At 39.8% G+C, this 21648-nt stretch overlaps 1 long non-coding RNA gene across 2 annotated transcripts; it reads left to right on the top strand.

The window, feature by feature from the left end:
* Positions 1-4793: 4793 nt before the first annotated feature.
* On the top strand, positions 4794-21321 carry LOC137850536 (uncharacterized). Of its 2 annotated transcripts, XR_011092588.1 has the most exons (3): positions 5146-5218; positions 19296-19360; positions 20201-21321. It is a non-coding gene; the product is annotated as an uncharacterized lncRNA (long non-coding RNA). The 2 variants fall into 2 exon arrangements; XR_011092587.1 differs by lacking the exon at positions 19296-19360 and having other exon boundaries at positions 4794-5218.
* Positions 21322-21648: the final 327 nt, after the last annotated feature.

Here is a 21648-nt window from a genome sequence, read left to right as displayed (position 1 = left end):
TAGAGCAGTCCATTACAAAACATGGGTGAGCAGCAGTGCTGCCGTCTCAGGGATCAGATAAACAATGTCCTTGCAATTTCTTGTTTCACGGAATGTAATACAAGTGAACCAGAGCTGTGAACATGAGGCATCAATGCTTTGCAAACCTGTGGCCGTCTACATGCACAGATTAAGCTTCTAGTGTGTGTTGGTATCTAGAAATAGCAGGAGTGGCATTGATATATAAGAAAATTAGGATAGTTTGGGGAGCTGATAACATGGAGTTTCATGACTGAAATCTTTTTCCAGCTAATTCCTCTTTTCTGCATCTAATAGTATTAACATTTCTACCTTCTTTCTGGGGAACTGAACATCATGTAGGAAAATGCTCTTCACCAGCATCAAATTCTTGCTAATAATTTTCCCCAGGTATTTCATAGTATACTCCTTGGGTAAGGAGGTCAGCTTCACCATCCTTTAGGATGGCAGATGGAACGACTTGGGTGAAAGAGTTTGACCAAGATCATGCAGCAAGTTAGTAGGCAGCAAAAAGAAATCAATCAACCAATTTAAAAAAAAAAAAAAAAGAGAGAGAGAGAACAGAAAGATGGAGGCAAAGAGAAATACAAAGTTTCTCCATGTAGCTGATGTTAAAACCAGGAGACATAAGCGTGGTAATACTCAAGGCTGGACTGAATTGTGCATCCCCAGTGTTGCAAAGGAAGGTGCAGGATGAATCCCAGAGGTAGGATTCATGCCTTGTTCATTCAGAGCAGCTTAACTTCAAAGGAAAGGAGCAAGATTTCTGTGGTTCCACCTCTGCCTTTCCTTACTATACTTTCTAGTTCAATTCATTTTTAGTTCTAGTTCAATTCATTTTTCTTTTTCTTAACAGGTCATTAAAAGGGCTGTTGGTATATTGGCAACAAGAGAAATCCAACTCAGACAGCTTACAGAACCTCACTTTTCAAGATGTCATGGGTTTATTTATATATATATATATATATATATATATATATATATATATATACACCTGTTGTTTTTGTTATCACTGAAATAAAGTTGTCCAAAGTCAGGAGTTCAGTAGGGCCTAAGAGAGCTGATAAAGCTCAAAAAAAGATGGACATTTTTTTTTTATTTTTTTTTTTTTACATTTTAACTACAACAGCTCTGGTGAAACAAATCAAATACAGCTTTAAAACTTCCCTGCTTGAACTTCTCCTCTTCCCCTTCCCTCTCCCTGGGGTTTCTGTTTTAGAGCTCTTGAACTGATTTGTTGAGACAGATCAAAGTATAAAGTATTTCTCAGCTGGTCTTATTTCTCTCACTGGATTGTAGTAGCAGGAGACAGGCAGCTCATTACAACTGGGAGAGTGCTCCTGTGAAACCAACTTCATTACATCTGGTGAGAAAAATAAGATTCTGCTGGAGCCATAATTCAGTCTTGCCATCACAGAAGTAAATTGTTTTAGAATGAATAAATAATGTCACACTGCTTCTCATTAGGGTGTGAGTCTGAGTATTAACATGATGTTAAATACATATGAACAGTGCAGTACTGTGAAGCCTTTGAGGTACATCCTTGATTTGTCCAATTTTAAGCAAGTTTCCCCTCTACTTGTTCCTTTTCTTCCCTCTTCAACAGTGCTTTAGTGAACAGAGAGGGTGAGGTGGGTGTTATGCTCCTCACCAGCTTATGAGCCTTCTCCATATGCTGACTGTATTTTGTAAACCACCAAAGTACCAGGTCCAGGTGTGTTTGGAGTGTGCTAGTGAACATGGCTCTTTGAACCCAGCTTTGTCTCCTTGCTCTTATTCTTTCAAGAGTACATCATGGAGGCATCTATGACAGCACTTACTTCCTGGATGTCCAGATTTTTAGCTTTTTCTTTCAAGCAATATAGTGTCCGTTTTGGGAATATTTCTGACTAATTCTCAGAGGGTTAGCATAAAGCAGAAAACTCAAAGCCCAGCAGAGTTAAGGTGTGTTAGCAGTATGCTCCATCTTGAGAGCAGCTCAGAGAAGGAGGTTGATTCTCACTGCAAACCACTTGTAAGATAGAGCAGTCATTTCACAAGCTGCTGCTGGACAAGGAGCAGGACAAGCTTTCTGCCTTTGCCCCTTGCCCTCATCCTTCCTCCCAAAGGCTTTTGTCTATGCAAGCCTTTAGCAGTCCTAGAACACTACAAGCTCCCACACACACACACACCCTGAACAAAACAAAACAAAATCAGCAGCAGAGTTGGTGTGCATATAAACTGAAAGGATTTTAATCTTATAAAAAAAAAAAAAAAAAGATTATAGGAAAGAAGGGAAGTGACTTAACCAAGGCTACAGCTTGATGGTAGAGATTTCAGGTCTCCTGACTCCCATGAAATCATGCCTAATTCCAAATACATTAGGGTTGCATATGGTTTAATAAGTTAATTGAGACACAGAATGCAGGAAGTAGAACAGAAATGTCTTTAATTGGAAAGGGACTCTCCTCCTGAGAACTTGTGCTTCTGCTTAAATGCTGTATGATATATACTGTGGTCTCATTTCCTCTCCTTCACATAAAACATAAGAGAGCCAGAGAAAGATATGCTCCTCTAGGGAAATGTAACTATGTAACAAATCAGTTGGTGATAATTTCTTTGGAGTGGCAAGACTGGGCGTTTTGGCCAGGTATGGCAAGAGCACAGAAGATGTTGGGTGGTGAGGCAGTAGATACTGATGCTGGCAGAGGAGCAAACCCTGCCTAGATGGATGTGTGGCTGCATTTTAAGCAAGTGCAGCTGCCTCATCTACTTAAAAGCTAAACTTTGTTCAGGCTCTGAGAAAACCTCCTTTGCAGAGTAAGCCAAGATGTGGGATGGAAGCAAGGTCAGATCCAGCGTTCACCTGGCAAATGAAAAGGGTGGAGAAAAGGCAGACGGCTGATGGATTTCCAAAGCTGGGCTTGCTGCCCCTTGCATTGCTGCAGGGGAATGAGAGGAGAAAGGCTGGTGGAACCAAGGCCATCACGCAATAAACTTCTCACTGTGTGCCCCAGTGCTTATCTCAGCACCAGCAACCTGGTTTCCTAGAGTTGTGTCAAAAAAACAGACAGTCACAAGATGAAAACTGAGTTGTGGATTTTTGCTTTACATATGTCATCCTATAATCTGAGAGTGCAATAAGTATACCATAAGATGGAGCATGTTCTGGATTAGTTCTTGCAAGATAGAGCAAAATAAGGCTCTATGTTGTGAGCCCAGCTAGAACGTCCTCTGGAAAGGAAAGATCAACAAAGCTGTGATATGAACATAAACACTTGAAGAAGGGCTGAAAACAATCAGGTTCCCTCCCCACAGTGGGCCCAGGAGGCCCACTGTGAAATTAAATTTCCCTGATGAAGCAAGGTTTGAATAACATAAAGCACATGAAGCCTCCTCCTGGGGAGGCTGTATTTTAAAATTGCGTCCTCAGTTTGTTGTAGTTCAACAGCATAAGTGTGGCCTTATCAGGATTTCCTGTATGCTAACAGCACCTGTTGATAGCTCATTCATCTCACCCTTCCAAGATGATCCCGCATAGGCATGCACATCAAGGGTTGCTATGGGGCTTGTGACCAAAGCCAATGCCTTTGTGGGCACCTTTTAAGCACATGGAGCAGTGAAGCAGAAACAAAAGCATCATGGAGGTTATTGTTTTTAATGTAAATACGAGCCTAAGCATGAGAACAGAGAAACATCTTCAAAGAGATCTTCTGTGTCACTGAAGCCCATCCAAGGCACTGTGTCACCCTGCTATGCTTAACCATGGATGACTATAAAACTATATAGACATTTTGTCCCTCTGCCCCTGTGTGCATGGTTTGGAGACATGCCCATCCAGTGCTTGGAGACCTCCTGATAGCAAACCATCTGGCAAGACTTTCTGAAGTTGCTGTAACACAGAGAGATTTGAGCTGGTATTAAACATGGATAGTGAGGCCTCTTCAGCAACAGGGGTTAATCCAAATCTCCCTTTTCCTGACTGAGTTTCATAGCTGATGTTCAGACATCTCCAGGACACCGTTTAAGTAACAGAGCTGAGGATTTTCAGGCTAGAAAAGCTAAGCCAAGGTTCTGTACTTACGCTATGGATTTTTGCTTGTCCACAAACACTTTGCTAAGCTGAGGATCAATCTGTGAGCAGCACCCTGCTGTTCCCTGAGCGTTTTCTGCTCCACAGGCATTTCTGCTAGGGGTTGAGGAAGGGAACAAAGACTTATCTAGTGGCAAACAAATGGCAGCAAATGTATCAGTATCCCTATGCACTCCTGCTGCAGTCTTACAGGAATGCTCTAAAACAAGAAAGAGCTTGGCAGATGTCTTATTCTACTGTCATGCTTTCGCTCATGAACTAAATCTTGGATCAGACATACCTCCTAGATGAACTCTAGGCACAAAGCCTCTATTCTACCTACATCCTGAAGAATTTTGCCATTATTTCAGGGGGATTGGACTTGATCCTCTCTGATTAAGTTCTGCTTACATTATTGTACTAGTTTTGGCTGGGATGGAGTTAATTTCCTTAATAGCAGCCTGGTGCAATGCATTGGTCTGTGACCAAAACAGTGTTGGTAACTCATTGATGTTTTAGTTGTTGCTGAGCAGTGCTAACACAGTGCCAAGGTCTTTTCCATTTCCACATTGCCCCACCAGCAAGAAGCTGTGAGGGGACACAACAGGACCCCAACTGACCAAAGGGACATCCCATCCCATATAATGTCAATCTCAGCAATAAAAGCCAAGCTAAAGAGAAAAGGGGAGGTTGTTCAGAGATTTGGTATTTGTCTTCCGAAGTAACAGTTACATGTGATGAAGCCCTGCTTTCCTGGAAATGACTGACAGTCTGCCCACTGATGGATGGCAGTGAATGGATTCTTTGCTTTGCTTGTGCATGCAGCTTTTGGAATACCTATTAAACTGCCTTTATCTCAACCCAAGATCTTTTACCCCTCTTTTTTTTTTTTTTTTACCCCTCTTTTTATCCCTTTTTTCCCCCATTGCACTGTGGGGGAAGGGTGAGCAAGTGGCTCAGTGGGACTCAGCTGGCAGCTGGGGTTAATTCGCATCAGTTTGGCAGCACCTGTGGATGAATTACAGCCACAGGTGGTGGGGATAGGGCAGTTGTGTAATTAATCTTCCTAAGGGCTTAAGGCCCTTTCTAAGGAAGGAAGAAAAAGGGGGAGCAGAGCAGACTAGAGTAGAGTGCTGGTGTCAGCTCCTGGTGAGTGCCAATTCCAGTTGCTGTTGTTTTATATAAATCTGGTGTCTGAGAGATTGTGATTGTTTGGGGCCAGTTTCTGTGTTGGTATGACAGAGCTAGGCTTTTCCTACCATAGTAAACAGGGGTATAGCATTGATGCGGTTAATTCTGTGAAAGGGATAATGTGCATGCTGGAGAGATCAAACTGTGATCAGTATTAAAGTTCTTGTATAACCCAGAGCTGTTTCCTGCATTTATGTAAAGTTGTAGATGACCTGCCTTTGCTTCCTTGTTCCTTAGTCCTCTTATTACTGCTATGGAAAACTTTAGTTATTATTACTTTAAAGCCTTCTGAATGCTGGGTATTTCAAGCTTTTGACTGTAAGGAATGGCTAAATTAGAAGCACAGTTTTTACTTTCACACGTACATAATTTTGACTCCACCTATAACTTTTACTTGCTGCTAGCAGAGAGGAGGTAAGCAAAGGACATACAAAAAACTGTAAATCTGGCTTTTCTTTTTTAAACCAGTGATAGTACATATGACCATGCTTTACTAAAGCTTCATGATTTTTGTTCTTCATTAGGCTGCTTTGACTTGCAGAAAACAGACTCCACAATCAGTAAGATTGTAGAGTAGGTATGTTTATTCGGTGCTGGGGCAGCACAGGGGGTAGTCCCACCAAAGTCGTGTGCACCTGACGCAGCAACTTGCTTTGGTTTTATGCAGTAAAGAGTTACATGTGCATGAAGTTTCACAATACGCCTATACGTATTCATAACTTGTCCCCGCTTTGTATCAAAATTAGTTCCAAGGAGTCATTTCCATAAACTCCTCCCATCTGCGCTTGCACAGTGTATTTTGGTGGTGGTCATGGGGGGTCATGGGGATGAAGATTGATGACTCTTCCTCATCACCACTAGTTGACCTCTTGTCTTTGTGCAGATTCAGTTTCTCCTTGGCTCTTGTCCATCCGCAGGACCAGTTTCTACCAGTTTCTTGAGATAGGCTCACACTCTTATTAGGAAACTGACCTTGGTAAAGGGGCCCAAGGCTTCTTGCTTTAATTTGCACAACACACCATAGTTAGCAAAGATGCTAAGTAGCATCCTAGGTTAATGCTGTCAGCGCTCTATCGCTACATGATGAGATTCTAACTCCCTCTATGTGTCATGCTACTGAAAACAAAAAAGGCTCAGAAGTGCTGCTATCTAGTAGCAGAACTGTCCTCCAGGTTCTAACATTAAGGTGGTATTTTCCAAACTTGCTCCTTTCATAGATTGAAGAAAGTGTAGTATTATACCATGTCTATATCATACAAGTATTGGTAGGATCCCAACTATTGTATCAAAAAAGAACAAGTTCCATGGTTCAGGATGACTAGAGCTAACTGATGTGTTGGAGCCAAAGGTGGATGGTGTGAATGTTGTAGCTTGCATGTTTTTTAGAAATGAAAAAGTGGATGTGAGACTTCTAAGAAGTTGCATTGCTTCCCTTGAGAACAGTGTGGGAATGAAGCCTTCAAATGTGGGAAAATGCTGCTGTGGTGTTTTGTATGTATGTTTTTTGTGTGTGTGTGGCTTTTGCTCTTCTGCTGGAGATGCACAACTGGGCTTGCTAGAATGGTGAACGTTTGCCTTGAAGAGTTGTGATAATTATGGGATGTGTGTTGTGCTTAATGTGCTTTATGGGTGCCACAGTGTCTGTCAGAGTAGTCTGACCTATGTGTGACAGAAAGTCTGACAGGAGAATGTTGGAAAGTATATCAGGGTCAAATTAGTCTTATCTTTTTGGTTTGTCTTTTGGTCTTGAGTTTTTAATTGCCCATGACCAAACTCATCGCTTTCACTAGAAAGTAGAACCTTTCTCACCAGTCCCATTTTCTTCTATCACTGTTAAGTACCCTGCAAGATTTGTGCTCTTTGGTGTATTGAGTATGATCCTGCTACCTAAACCCTGCTAGCTCACGTGCCCTTGCTTGTTGGAGAATTTCTGATTTTTCTGGTAGGTAAAAACATCTTTACTGCAGCTGTGCAAAGCTAATTTCAGAGATGACAACTCATCCAGAAACAGCAGAAATAAAGCTGCTTAGGGCAACTGGTTGCTACCCAGTGTACATTGGATAGCAAAAATGACTAGTGTTGAGATTGCAAATCTATATTCACTTACTTCTTGTGCATGTACTGTTGTGGCATGGGCTTGTACCATTCTGCTGCCATGCATTTATGGATCATGAAAGTTCTGCATGCTCCAAGCTATATCTTGCAGGCAACCTGAACTATCAAGAACCATATACAGGAGGTATTCTGGCAATGTTTCAGTTAGTATTATCTGTTCTTTCTAATGTTGCAGCTAATAATTTTTTTATATAGCAGGAACTTCTGTAGCTCCAGGGAGAAGCTAATAGAGTATAGTATGCCAATTCATGCCTTCGAAAAATTCTTGAAAGCTCCTTCTTTATTTCTGTTGTAGTTCAGAAAGCTTTTAAAAACCATAGAGTGAAACAGAATTTTGACATTCTTTGCCACATGCTGCTGTTAATGACAAGAATTTATAAGCAAATTTCTGGAAGAAAAATCCATTTGGGAATATTTAGACAAAGACATTGTGTCTGGTGTGAGAAGTACCCTGAGCCTTAGCTGAGAGGCTGGAAGAGTACCCTTGGGAAGGAAGAGGATATATTTTCCCAGTCCTGTGTTCTTCTTAAATCTTTTCTTGTTGGGGACAGTCAGAGACACAGTTAAGTGCTGGATTGACTTTGCTCTGATTCAGTGCAGTCTTTTTTTTCCCCTCATTAGGTGTCTGCAGGCAACAGGTTGTTGCTTCACTGGCGGTAGGGTCTTTGTCATAGGTGAGATAATGAAATGTGAATCTTGATGCGTACCTCTTCTTGCTAATACATAATTTCAAGACTTCATTTATGTTTGCTTCTGTGTGTAAGGCATGTAGTGATAAAACCCTACTTCTGACTAGGCACTTTCAAAAATGATTATTTATGAGTTCACGACTGAAAAAGATTCTCCAAATATTATAGAATATCTTGTTTAGATGAAACAGCTGTATGAATGGTTAATAGCTTCATGCATCCAGACTGATTAATGTGACAGCTGATAAAACAGGACTTGACCTATTTCAGATTTCATTGCATTTTTGCCCTGGGTAGCAAGCAAAAATAATGTATTTTAAATCATATTGCTTTTTCTTTTTTTCCTACCTCACTTCTAGCCCTTGTGTTCTAACCAAATCAATAAAAGAGAGAGTGTCTAAACAAGATCCTGTTAAAACAGTGACCTCACACTTCAGTGTTATTCAGGTGGGTTTAATAATTCAAACAATTGTTTCTCTGAGGTGTTCTGCCCCTGTGCAGAGAACAGGTAGATGCAGTTAACAATGGGTTCAAAGACTTTTTTCATAGTGTGAAATCATCTGATTCATGTCAATATGGAACAATGCTAGGACTGCATGGTATGATGAATGTGACATTCTGTCTTACCCTTGTATAAGCACAAGTCTAAGAAAAACAGAGCGGTTAATGTATATAGTTCTTGTATCTTGCAAAGGAATGTTTTAGCAATTCGTGTCAATAGAGAGCTTGAAGGGAAATGTATTTGTAGGCTTTTCCTTGAAGTCTCTGATATCTCAGGGGGTGTGTCAGAATAACTGCTAACTGTTACTGCTATTGCATGGGACACTATGCAAGTCTCTAATATCTGGCCAGGTGATTAAGGATAAGGGGAAAGCTGAGGAACAACTAAAAGACAAAGCTTGCAGGGGATGCTGCACAAGTCTCTGACATATAGCCAAGTAGGACAAAGGAGAAGGACAAGAGGCAGGAAGACTATGAGCCTTCAGTACGAGAGACCCCCAGAGGGACCACTGGAGATTGACAGACATGCTCCAGTAGGAGGGTTTGGATTCTGGAAACTGATTATAATAACCCTGTTTGTTTTTAGAAGTAGTAATGAATATGTATTAGCCTAGGAGCATAAAAATCAGATGCTTGATGTAACTGGGGTGCGTCTTGGTGGAGCAGAGACTCCTGGCGCACCCAGAGCTGTTTGCTTACTTCTATTCATTTAATAAATTGTAAACATTGATTGTAACCCTATTTGGGACTTAGCCATTTATTACAATGGTTACCAGTAGCAATCTGAGGAGTTACCTTTATGCAAATTTGTACTGAATGAAACTAATATGTGGGAACTTTGTCATTTTGCAGTCTTACTTTAAAATTCTCTGTGTTTTTGTCAGATTATCTGAAGTAATATTGAACTTCTGCCATGTGAGGGCCTGCAGTACAGCTAGTTGGAGATTTCCCAACAGACTGTTTTCTCATTTAAAAGTACCAATTTGTCAGAGGATGAACAAAGTTTTAGGTTGAAAAGAAACAAAACTTAAAAAATCTCAAAACAAAACACAAAAGTGAATAAACTCTGAAAAGCTCCCAAAACCTGAACAGAACCCTGTGAAAACAGGAGAGTAAAGAACTCAGTTTGAATTTAGTCTTCAGGTATATTCATCCCAGGATTTTCAAGTTCTGGGTTATAGTGGAGGAAGTTAAAATCACAAATAAATACTTTGCTATTTTAAACTGAATAGCAGACCATTGTTTTGTCTGGACCATTTATGAGGGAGGGGTGTTGTTCCTGTTCCCCTCCTTCCCTTATGTGGGGCTTTTTTATCTTTTATAATTTAAATCAGAGGAGATATGTGGAGTAGAAGCAATATGGAGATACTGGAGATAACTTGTGTCAAGTAGAGTTATATTTCTGCCCTTTTAAAAGAGGGATGGCCATCTAGAACATACAAAAGAGGAAGTCACCAAAATGAAGGACAGTTGGCCTTCACCTGGCCCTCCTCTAAGGGGACACATCCCTTGTGCAAGAGAAGCAGTGAAGGTGAAGCAGTGACAGACATCGCAGGAAGGAATAGAGAATGGAGAAGAGGCAATGTGTAGCTGCGTAGGACATAATCGTACCCTAACCTCCCTGCATGGCCTGGAAAACTTCATCTGGGTGGTACAATTCAACAACAAACTCTTCTGGTTGTGATAATTCCTAAAACAAGACTCACCTTTCATGTTTTTCATAAGAAAGGCTACATGCACACAGGGTTACAAAACCAGTATTCCCAGGTGAAAAACGAGGCTTCTTGTCATGTGTTTATCCTATGACTATTATTGTTCTCTTTAAATCTTCCATGCTATAACCTTAGGTATTCTCTACAATACTCATAAAGCAAAAAATGATAATCTATTTCTTACCCAACTGCCTGCCTTACAGAAAATGAGTGTGCTTGTAACTGGACGTGAAGTATTTTAAATTGGGCCATCAAACAGACTGCATCTGTTCTTATTGTTATTTGTTACTCGTCATAGTCAGTGATGTTGTCTTCATTAATTTTTCTATTAACTTCCCCCCCAGTGTGATTAAAGATTAATTAATCTGAAGCAAAGAGTAAAACAACCTGCTGTCACTCTGCAAGCTGGAGATCAGATCAAAACCATCCTGTGTATAACATTAGGCAAAAACTGATTCAGCCTTATAAAAAATGAGATCCCTGAAAATAGATTATCTTAGCAGAGGATAAGCTGTTTAAATGGTCACGTCAAACAAGACGTAATCAGGGCTAACTTTACACCTCCTCCTCATTTCACTTTTGCCATCTGCAATTTCATAGTTCTTTAGATGGCAGTTTAGCTTAGTACCAATTATCCATGTATTTAATTTGGCCATGTAATCGACAGACATTTCCAACTTTGGTAATTTTTATATGCTGTATATTTAATGTAGGTGAAGGGTTGTTTTCTTATTCCTTTTTACAATCTTTTAAGAATATGTGAATATTCCTGCCTTGTATCTATTTCTGGTTGTTTTAATCAATGTTGCCTTTAAAAGTTTGGAAAATACAGTTTTTAGCAACTTATAAAGAATAGGAAAACGATGGAAACTGGAACCAGAATGCTTCTAGACAATGTGTTCGTATATTAATAAATCTAAGTACTAGAAAGTCATCAGAAAATGTAGCTTCATCAGTATTACTTCTTATGTATAAAAAGCAGAGGTATAATGTTATAAACTCAATATAAACCTTTTTTCATAAACTGCTAGTGACCATCCTGTTAAGCTAGTCTGACACAAGGGAATACAGCATTATTGGACAATATTATATATGTAATTTTAAAAACAAAACAAAAAACACTTCTGATCTTGCCATTCAATTTTTTGGTTCAGCTCACATTTAAACTTACCTTTTACAAAGTCTTCCAAGCTTTCTGCCAAGAAAACTTCGATTCAGAATTTTGAGGGAAATTGGTTAAGGGTTCAGATGTGCTTGTGTGCTTTGGCTGAGAGCATTCTGGTGCTTGCTGAGTTCCACAGAGGAATTTGGGCAAGGATGCTAAAGACTGCTAGCAATGTCCTTCCTATTTTGTCTTTTTGCCAAAATATGAATGGGCTAGTTATTTATTTCACCATGTACAGAGCAAAGGATATGTTATGTGGGCTGTATTTGTCTGAGACCTGTGAATGTGCAATACTTATCATCACTCACTTCTCCTCAGAAGCATCTCAGAAATGAAGTCATACACATGACATTATCACCCTGAAATCCCAATGGGAGGGATAAGAAATTCTTATTTGGGGCCACAGAGGCATAAGAAAGCCCGAAGGAAAGGTGTCAAGGTTGGAGAGAATGAGTCCATCTAGGTGTTGTGTAGCACCTGTGCCATAGATTTTATCTTTGCTCCACTCAAATACTGTATATACATAAAGGTAACTGACAAACTTCCAGGAAACAAAAAAAAAAAATGTAGTGCTAGCCAGATCACATTCCAGGTATGCCTCCCTTTAGAGCTTCCTGACTTTGCAGAGCCCATGTCTGAAGCCAAGGTTTTCAACAGTCCTAAACTCAGTGTAGCTGCTTAAAGGACTCTTGCCATAACCTGCAGCTACTAACAATGACATGGCTAACAACATTCTCACACATAAATTTACAGACAGCTTAAAGCACAGATTTATGCTACATGGTCAGAAACTGATCACTGAGTGAGTCATGGGGTACCCTGGATTTCTCTGGCGATTCTACCACATGAGAACGGTGATCTTAGTCTCTGTATGGGCTGCTGTTCCTAAAAACAGGGATGTCTAGGTCCTGTGGTTGGTAGAGCCCATTTGAAAGACTATAATAGACTGTGATTCTAATGAAAATTAGATTTAATTTACTATAAGGCAAAATCAACAAAACTGCTAGGTTTACAAGAGGGGAAAAAAAGTGAGACAAAAGTAAGATTTATAGCCACATTCTTCAAGTTATCTTTAGCTTCACCCATCTAAAAACTTGTCTCCTGCAAAGATACATGTCTCTTGTAAAACTTCAATTACAGTTTTAGATGTTTTCATCAACCAGGTTTGGGGAAAAGTGTCTGCCTCCTCCTTGGAGAGGCCTTCAGAGTCAGTAATTCATGAAGACTGCATTTAATTAAAGCACTGGGAAAGATAAGTGTGGGAACTTGCTTTGTCTTGCACTCTATATCCCCAGGAATGCTTATTGTCCCTTTTTTAATTTTGAGGAAAGAATGCTGCTATCCTCCAGGCATGGCTGGATAGAGCAATCTTCTGGTCAGGCAATAAAAAAAAATAAAACCTCTTTACTGATTCATAATGTAGCCTTATGACTGGCTGGGCAGTAACATGGCAGTAAACAGAATGTATGGTAAAGATAAAATGAGAGAAGTGCATTCTCCTTGTTGCTCTCTTGATAGAAGGTAGTTAGATATGATGGTAGTCTGACAACTTTGAGGTAGCTATTTCTGCATAACCAGCCCTTTAGGGGGTCTGGTATTTAGGCATGCAAGAGTTCTGGCATTTTGGAGGCATATCTGTCTGGAAATCAAGCTTTATAAAATAACCTCAGCACTAGCAAAAACTTATTTTCATGCTGCATGAGTCTCAGATACTTGATAGGCTGTTAGAACAAGTAGTTTTAAACCAGTATTGTCTGAGGTTGGATTCTATTCAGTTTGTTGTGTGTGTATATACATATTTTAAGCGTTAATCTTTTCTTAAGATCCTCTTATACAATTTAAGCAAGATCCAAGGTTGCATTTCTATACATGCATTTTCATTCCAACTTTCTGAGAAACACATAAACCGTGTATACTGGGAGCGCTCAGCTACAATTTATTGAGCCTACTTGATATTCTGGCTTGCATAAGAAGCAGTGTGGCCAGCAGGGCTAGGGAAGTGATTGTTGCCCTGTACTCAGCTCTGGTGAGGCCACACCTTGAGTACTGTGTTCAGTTTTGGGTCCCTTGCTACAAGAAGGACATGGAGGTGCTTGAGAGAGTCCAGAGAAGGGTGATGAAGCTGGTGAGGGGTCTGGAGAACAAGTCTTACAAGGAGCGGCTCAGGGAGCCGGGCTTATTCAGCCTGCAGAAGAGGAGGCTCGGGGGTGACCTTATCGCACTCTGTAGGTACCTTAAAGGAGGCTGTAGCAAGGTGGGGATTGAACTATTCTCCCATGTGCCTGGCAACAGGATGAGGGGGAATGGGATAAAGGTGCGCCAGGGGAGGCTTAGGTTGGATATTAGGAAGAACTTCTTTACTGAAGGGGTTGTTAGGCATTGGAATGGGCTGCCCAGGGAGCACAATTCTCTAGAAATGTTCTGTTTAAACCCTGTTAGACCATTCAGGTCTGGCTTCTTGTTTTAATTTCATTTATTCTAACACCAGGAAAGCTATGTGGTGTAAGACAGCTGCATGGGAATTTAATATACAGCCGTGCAGGGAAGGAGTTCACCTTGTGGAGCAGAGGCAGGAAAGGCAGCCCATGGCAGCCCACTGCTGGAGGCATGTCAATGCAGGGTGTGGTGTAGGGGGAACCTTCAAAGCTAATGATGACTAGAAGTGATTTTCTCTTCAGATTGAAGAGCTTTGAAGTTAGTATCCAATTGTTGGCATACATAACCTTGCTTGGATTAATTGTTTTTCTATATGAAGCTGCAAGTGGGAAAAAAAAATATATATATATATATATATATATATATATATATATAGGCTACTGACTTACTGCTGTATTTTAACATACAGTGAAAGACCTGAAAAATGTTGTTTCATGTCCATAAACTCACCTCTGTTCCTCCATGCTTATTTTAGGGTTTTAGCAATCAGATACCTAAACAAGTTTGTAATTTGTAAGTGCAGCATAAATGACCTATTTCACACAAGGAGCACAGGACTCATGAATTCACGAAGAGATTATTTTTGTAATTTCATCAATTGGAAGTAAATTGATGTAATGGTTTACACAACTCATTAATTAATTGAACTGACCTCTGAAGGTTAATGTAGAATTTCTGAAAGTGTCAGAGCAATGAAAAAGGAAAGGCAATATCAGAGCAGCTATGGCATGTGCAGCAGCTTGCTGCCTCAGTGCACAGACAGCTTTGGGGTGGGGTTCAGTGGAATGACTTCTGTTTTTCCAGCACTTCCTGAATTCCAAAATAGCTTGTGCACCACAGTATACCTCTGGTGATAGTAAGCAGTTTCTCTCACATATTCTCAAAAGAGCTGCAAACCTGAAACCTGAGGAGTGATGCAAATTACAAGGAAATACATCATTCAGTGGACATGGAAAAGCACACCACATGTAAAATAGTGGCTGTTAACTACATGTAGTTAGCAAATACTGCAGCTTATAATGAATCTTTCTCCTCTCAGCTGTATCTTTTTTTTTTTCTTTTTACAGTAGTGCAATTCCACTATTTGTGGATACTTGAATGGTTTCCCTGAATAAGTGTAGCATGCCATGCCATTAGTGGCATGTGCCACATGGTGGATATTTAATGACATACCTAACAAAATAAGTCTTTTGATGCTGTATATATTTCATGGAAATTTAAGTTGTCTGACTCATTTGGTGTAAAGATAATGATCATCTGCTATTCACCTGGGAAGAACTTCAGCGGAGAAGACACATTATCCAATTGTTCCTTTAGCCTTGGTATCCCTAAAAATATTTCTGGATCTTCCACATTGCAGAAAGGAAGAGGTAGAGAAAGTGTTAACTGCTCAGAAACAGCACCTGCTTAAATAGTCACTGCCTCAATCCAGTTTGCAGAAGAGTGGTGTGGGAGCTGGGATGACCAGCTGGGAACAGGAAGGTGGCAAAACCTCCAGCTGTCTGAAGCTGAATATGCCATCAAGCATATAACCGAAGTTAGGCTTTGTAAAGCACAGTTCACGTTGATCTCTGTTTCACTTACACTGATGTTCAATGCTGGTAACAAGCTGTTCTGTAGTAGCTCTTGTTATTTTCCCAGACAGCACCCTTAGGACTGTGTAAATGGCAGAAACAGGAAAAAAATATGAAGAACATCATTATTCTCTAAGTGTGTTCTGTTGTTATAGAACTTGGAGAGTTTTGAGTCCCAGTGCTCCAGAGTATCTTTGATTATTAGTTCTTATGACTTCATCTTTTTTGTTATGTTGGGAATGAAGTGGGAGTCTGAATGAAACATGCGCTTAAAGATGATGGTATTTCCTGGAGTTTATGGAACACATGTCACAACATGATGAATTGATATGTTTACCTTGAGTGTTTGTAAGATAGAAATCCTCACTTATTCCACACTTACATAAATAAAATTAGAGGTAGTTTACAACAAAATCTAATTCTTAGACAAAAATCTCTTAAGGTTCATCATAAGAATGTTGAAGGAAGGGATTTTTTCCTTGAAAGCATTGAAAGATACACCACCCTGTTTCTTTTACCCTCTGAGATTTAGAAATATACTAGCATGCTCTTCCATACAAAATCCAAATGTATAAGCACCTTTTTAATGAATCAACATGCTTAAATATCTGAATACAGCTATACTTTAAGCTGGTTTGTGATGTACTTGGTGACCAATATTACTGTTAGCATGAATGTAACTGGCTTAAATGTATTTCCTGCTTGCAAAGGATTTAGCTGTGAAGGGCCATAATGCTGAACAATACATCAGATTTGTTCCTGTGAACAGAAAGCTAGTTGATTGGTTTTCTTAAGCTTAATTGCATGAGGATAGATTAAGTTATAAGGGGCAAAGGAGCCACCCTCTGTGAGGTGGGACTGGCCTTGCTCAAGAGTACCCCTGCACTGTACATAACACCAGCACTGCAAGATGCTGGACTAAAGATTCAGTTCAGCATGAGCCAGAACTGGGCTGCAGCTTTCATAGTTGCTGCACTTCTGATCAGCAGCAAATAGGAGGTAATTCACTGTTGTTTAACCTACAGTGGAGAAGTATATAGATGAGTTGTATCACCTCGCCTGTTCAATTTCCAAGGCTCATAGAGTTAAGGTAACCTCAGAGCTGCCAGTAAGAAACTTTTTTGTTGTTGTTGTTTTTTCTCTTCATAAGAACTATCCAGGAAGTTTTTAATGCACAGAATCGAAAAATGAATCTTGAGATCGTCCTTTACCCCTCACAGGTCTCAGAGCATCTTGTATCTGATTGACATCAGCGAACCTGAAAAAGCACACATGTATGGATGTAGTTAAATAATTACACAAACTTTCTGAGGCAAAAGAAGAGGCTTGTTGGGTCTGATGGATGTTCTTAGACCCTATTTCCACAAGGAGTTTTGGGCAGGAGAACTTTCACCATGATATTCGTATGTCAAATGAAGCTCTGTATGTGTAGCTCTGCACAGAAAGGGACTAGAGGCATGCTACTGCAGTGTATAGAGGCATCTACTGTAGTCTAGTAATATGAACTACTAGCTCACTTTATAAAAGTGGGTATGTGTGAAAAGTCTTTGCAGCTTATTTAAAGTATAGTGAATAATTCTTAAAAGAAAAGCTACAAATCTCCATTTGAAGATGAACTGAAAGATAGCTGGATTCTGTGAAGAGACTTTTCTCCACTCCTTATTGGTGTTTGTTTTTTGTTTTGTTTTGCGTTTTTTTCTGATGTTTTCTTCAAACCAGGTGTAGCTACCAAAAAAAAAGTCTACAGTGTAGATTACCTCATGTCTGTTTACTTCCCCCCCCCCTCCCCCCCTTATTAGAAAGACGGTAGCTGTCATCTTTATCTCATTATCATTATCAGCACTTTTGTTTTGCATTTACTATAATTACAAGGTTAGGATTTCCTACTGCACTCCAGATCTGGGAGGGGGAAAAAAAAAAAAGGGAGTTCTGCTGCAAGCTTGCGGTATCTGAGTTCTTTCTTTCGGTACTGACTGGAGCCTGAGATCTTCTTGTAACTAACTCACTATTATCAAGGAAGTCTGCAGTTGTCTGCTCAGTTCATTGTTCTGCTTTGAAATGTAAGATGGTCGACTGTTTCCTGTTTAAAGTGGTAACATCCTTAAAACATTGTTTGCTTTTCAAAGGCTGTCTCTCCTCTGTCTTCACCAGATACATCAAGATAGTAACCACAGGTCAGCAAATTACCGACTGGGGGGGGGGAAAGGATTGTGTCTTTCTTGGCCATGACTGTCTGCAAAGTGGTAGATGTCACTTTCAATTTTACACCAGCTGAAATTCTTTGGTATTTTGTCATGCAGTTCCTCCCAGGGAGGGAATCCTTGTTCCCACATGTTTATATCTTGATTGGTAGTGGGAGAGGCTGGCTTTCTTTGCTGGTCAGCAAGCAAGGTTAAGAATTCAATCATTACTAAACAAGAACACTTTCCTTTACAGGTGTTTTGATGGTGTTTCTTCTGTCCCCACTGCAGAATTCCTATACTTAAGCATATTAACTGTTATTTTAACCTGGTGACTTATTTATTGACGTTCCAATCAAATAATTACCAGGAGAACCAACCTAGTGTACTTCAGCAGAAGCAGTATTTAATATGTCCGTTTTTAAAAAAAAGACTGTGTTGTTAAATATAAGAATAAAGCCTTTCATGTAGGACTGAGGCCAGTGTGCTTTCATAGCAAGTTCTCCAGTGCCTCGGTGAATAGACTTAAAAGATTTAAGTGAATGTGAAAAAATTGAAACAGCTTCATGCTGTTGAAGAGGAAGAGAACAATTCAACTTGGGAGGTAGAGAGGGCTTCCTGCAAGCAAGTCTCCTTGTGCCCATAAAGCAAAACTCATGCCACACATGGGCTGGGTTCTGGCTCTGTACACAGGCTGGAATTTCATGAACTGTGATAAATTCCTACCAACAGTAGTGCCCAAGGAGGCACATAAAGCATGTGGGAGTGAGCAATGACAACATTCTTGAAAATAAAAGGTTTAATGGGGTCCCATCCAACAAAACTAACAAAATTAGGCACCATAGTTTAGCTAAACTAGGCTCCAACTCTGAATAAACATTTTTGGGGAGCCTCTCTCTTTCCATGTCTGACTTTTTTTTTTTTTTTTTTTCCCCCTTCTTCACAATGGAAAGAGTTACAGGAAGGTGAAACTGGGATTACCCCAGAGCAATTAAAAGGATATCTGAAGGATATTGCCAATTGGAGCACAGTAAAAGAAAACACTTTTAATGTGTCTGGACACAAGTATGGACTCAAACTACCCTGTTCTTTATGGCAAGCTCCATGCTTGCCAGATTTCTTTATCTCCATGGAATCACATTGAGCTTGATACATTTGTCATAATTCAGGGCTCCTTTACTCTACCTCACTTTGTTTGCTATGGAATAAACACTACCAAAAGACTGACCTACTGTCACTTAGGGGTCAGGAGCTTTGGACAGTCAGGTCCAGAATATCTAAGCCACTGGATCATACTCTGTGCCAAAGCAAAGCTGTCTTCCAATTTTCAGCGCAATAGTATTGTGCTGTTGTATTTAGAACACTGAAGAAAAACTTAAAACATGCAAGTTTTGTACCATCACTGAGTTCATGTTTTTGGACAATCATTTTTGACTCAAGATGGAAGAAGTCTTTAATTTTCTTTTTTCCTTCTATTAAAGCAAACTCTTCTCCTTGAAGACAGGATTCAGCGTCTCACCTTTTACTAAAAATAGAAGTAGGAATGCTGATCATTGTTCTGAGATCTCCTTGGCTATAAAATCAGGCACCCATTTGTGGGAGGGATGATGGAATACAGCGTTTCTGTGTACAGTAATCAATGCTGAACTGGTGTTCTTTACAGCACCACTTCTGGGAATCCCATGGCTGCTACTACAAAAAGCTCCAGCTACTGAGCCAGTCTCTTAGGTAATCAGCCACTCGCTTATATCATGTGCTAGGTTTCTTTTTAATTAGAAAAACATGTTGTTTCTTACAAGCAAGAGGCTTCTGACATTAGTACCATGTATCTGTCTTTGGGCATTTGGTCCCAGATTAATTTAGAAACTAAAGCAGGAACAGTCTCATGAGCAAATTAAGGTTTTTTCCCCACCATCATGGAAGATCAGTGCTGCTCTGAAGCACTTTCAGGAAGGTCCCACTTTGAAATGGCCTTTAATACCAGTGATTTCTAATGGGATGTTGAAGTATGACAGCCTGAATGTATGCAATGAATTCCAAAAGTCTAATGTTTATCTTTTGTGCTGCTAATCCATTCTGCTGCCAGCAGATTAGTTTTCAACATATTGAAAACTAAAAGTTTGTTCACCCTTTTGGGTCCCAACACTGTAGAATTGGATTACAGGTTCTGCTTGCTCTTTTCCTTCTGTGGATACCTTAAGATGAACCTTTCTGGGTCTTTTGCTTTCAGTGCTGTTCTTCTTCCACTTTTGGTCCCCGATATATTTTTCTTGTGGTGAATTGCTGTGGATCCACCTCAGTTTACCTCCTCTCAGTTTCCAGCTTGTTCTAGTATCTCCTTATATCTGCTCAAATTTCTATATGGTCCTATTTTTCTATGGCAAAATATAGACCCCTGCTCTCCCACCCTGCTGCCCTCTAAGCTCCCATTCATGCTTGCCACCAGCTGACACCAGCAGTAGATTTTGCTCACAACCCACTGTAGCTCCAAATATTGAATCAGTATATCTGAGAGGTCGTCTTTTCTTCCCAGTCATCTGACCACTGTTGTACCTTCTGGCCTTGCAGGGAATTCAAGTGGAAAGAAGTTAAGCTACAGAGGGAAATTGCCTGGCTTGCTAAAATGGGCTCCAGAAACCTACAATACGCAATGATTAACGCCATGATACTACCTATTTGAGACAAACAACAGTGCTCTTCACAAGCAGCTCAGATTCCTTGACATGTTCTCTATTTTTTTCCTGCAATATTGTCTTCAGACATTCTGTTTTATTTGTGTCACTTGGCATAGATTAATGATTCTGCAGCTCTGAATAATTTTATTACCTACTACTGTGTATTGGCACTAATGAATTATGTTATTTCTGCCCCATTATTTATCAGTCTTCAGTACAATTGAGACACAACCTATTGGTACTTGAAAAATGTTCTGCCACTTCTTACAACTTGAACTGTATTTTATTACCATGGTTTTAGACCTTAAACTTTCCTTGATTTATATGGTTCATATGATGGTACATTTCTACATCCCTGAGAGACTGCTGAAGAACTCTTTCATTTGGAAAATTTACGGATTATGAAACATTTAAGAGGGTGTCCAGATTTCCCCAATGTGTTTTCATCAACTCCAGTGGTGAAGAAATGCACTCATTCCCAGAAATGTTTTTTGGAGTAATTCTCTATATATATATTCAGAGATGTATACTAGAGCTGGTGTGCACGCATATGTCTTGTAGGTACCTTGAAGCCAACTGAATTATTAAATAGGATGAATTTATAGGATCCATCTGGATATTTAAAAACCTGATAATTAACCAAGTTCTTTCCCCTCAAGATTGACCTTTCTTGTTCTATTCAGATGTCCTGTACTTGTACTTGCTGCATATCATTGTGTACAGTAACAGCTTTTTGCTTGTTCAGAAAACTGGAACTTCACTCGAACATCAGTTACCTAGCATTTCTTGTCACATATGACCCTTCTTATGCCATGAACATGTTTTGTTTTTCAGTCTGAATTTAAAGCAAAAAGCCTTTATTCTGCATTTATATTGGTGTGAAGAAAGGGAAATAATACATGTGTATGTATATAATGACTTCACATCTGTAGTTAAATTGGTCTGAAACAATAAGGATCTGTTATTTTTACTGGAGCAGGGGGAAATAAATAAATTCCACTGCCACTGTAATAACTGTCTTGCTCTGTTTTGTCATTGCTTAGTGTCCTTCAGAACTATATCATTTGAACAATATTGCTGGTATGAAACTAATGTGCTCAGACAGTAACCAAAACAGTGCTGTCCCATAAGGTTTGTTATGTTGGTAGTCAGAATTAGAATGAAACATTATCTATAAAGGCAATAAAACACTGCCATGAAAAGCCTGGCTAATTGTTTCCCTGCACTTTCAGTTGATAATACCACCTCAATAAATATCAGACTTCAGTAAAGTAATTTTGGCACGGGAGATGAAGTCAGTGGAAATTACTAGGTTATGAGGTCATGTAGGGCTCACATTAT

This window comes from Anas acuta, chromosome 2, assembly GCF_963932015.1.
Source record: "Anas acuta chromosome 2, bAnaAcu1.1, whole genome shotgun sequence".
In the NCBI taxonomy this organism is placed as follows: Eukaryota; Metazoa; Chordata; class Aves; order Anseriformes; family Anatidae; genus Anas; species Anas acuta.
This window is presented reverse-complemented; position numbering and strand designations above follow the sequence as displayed.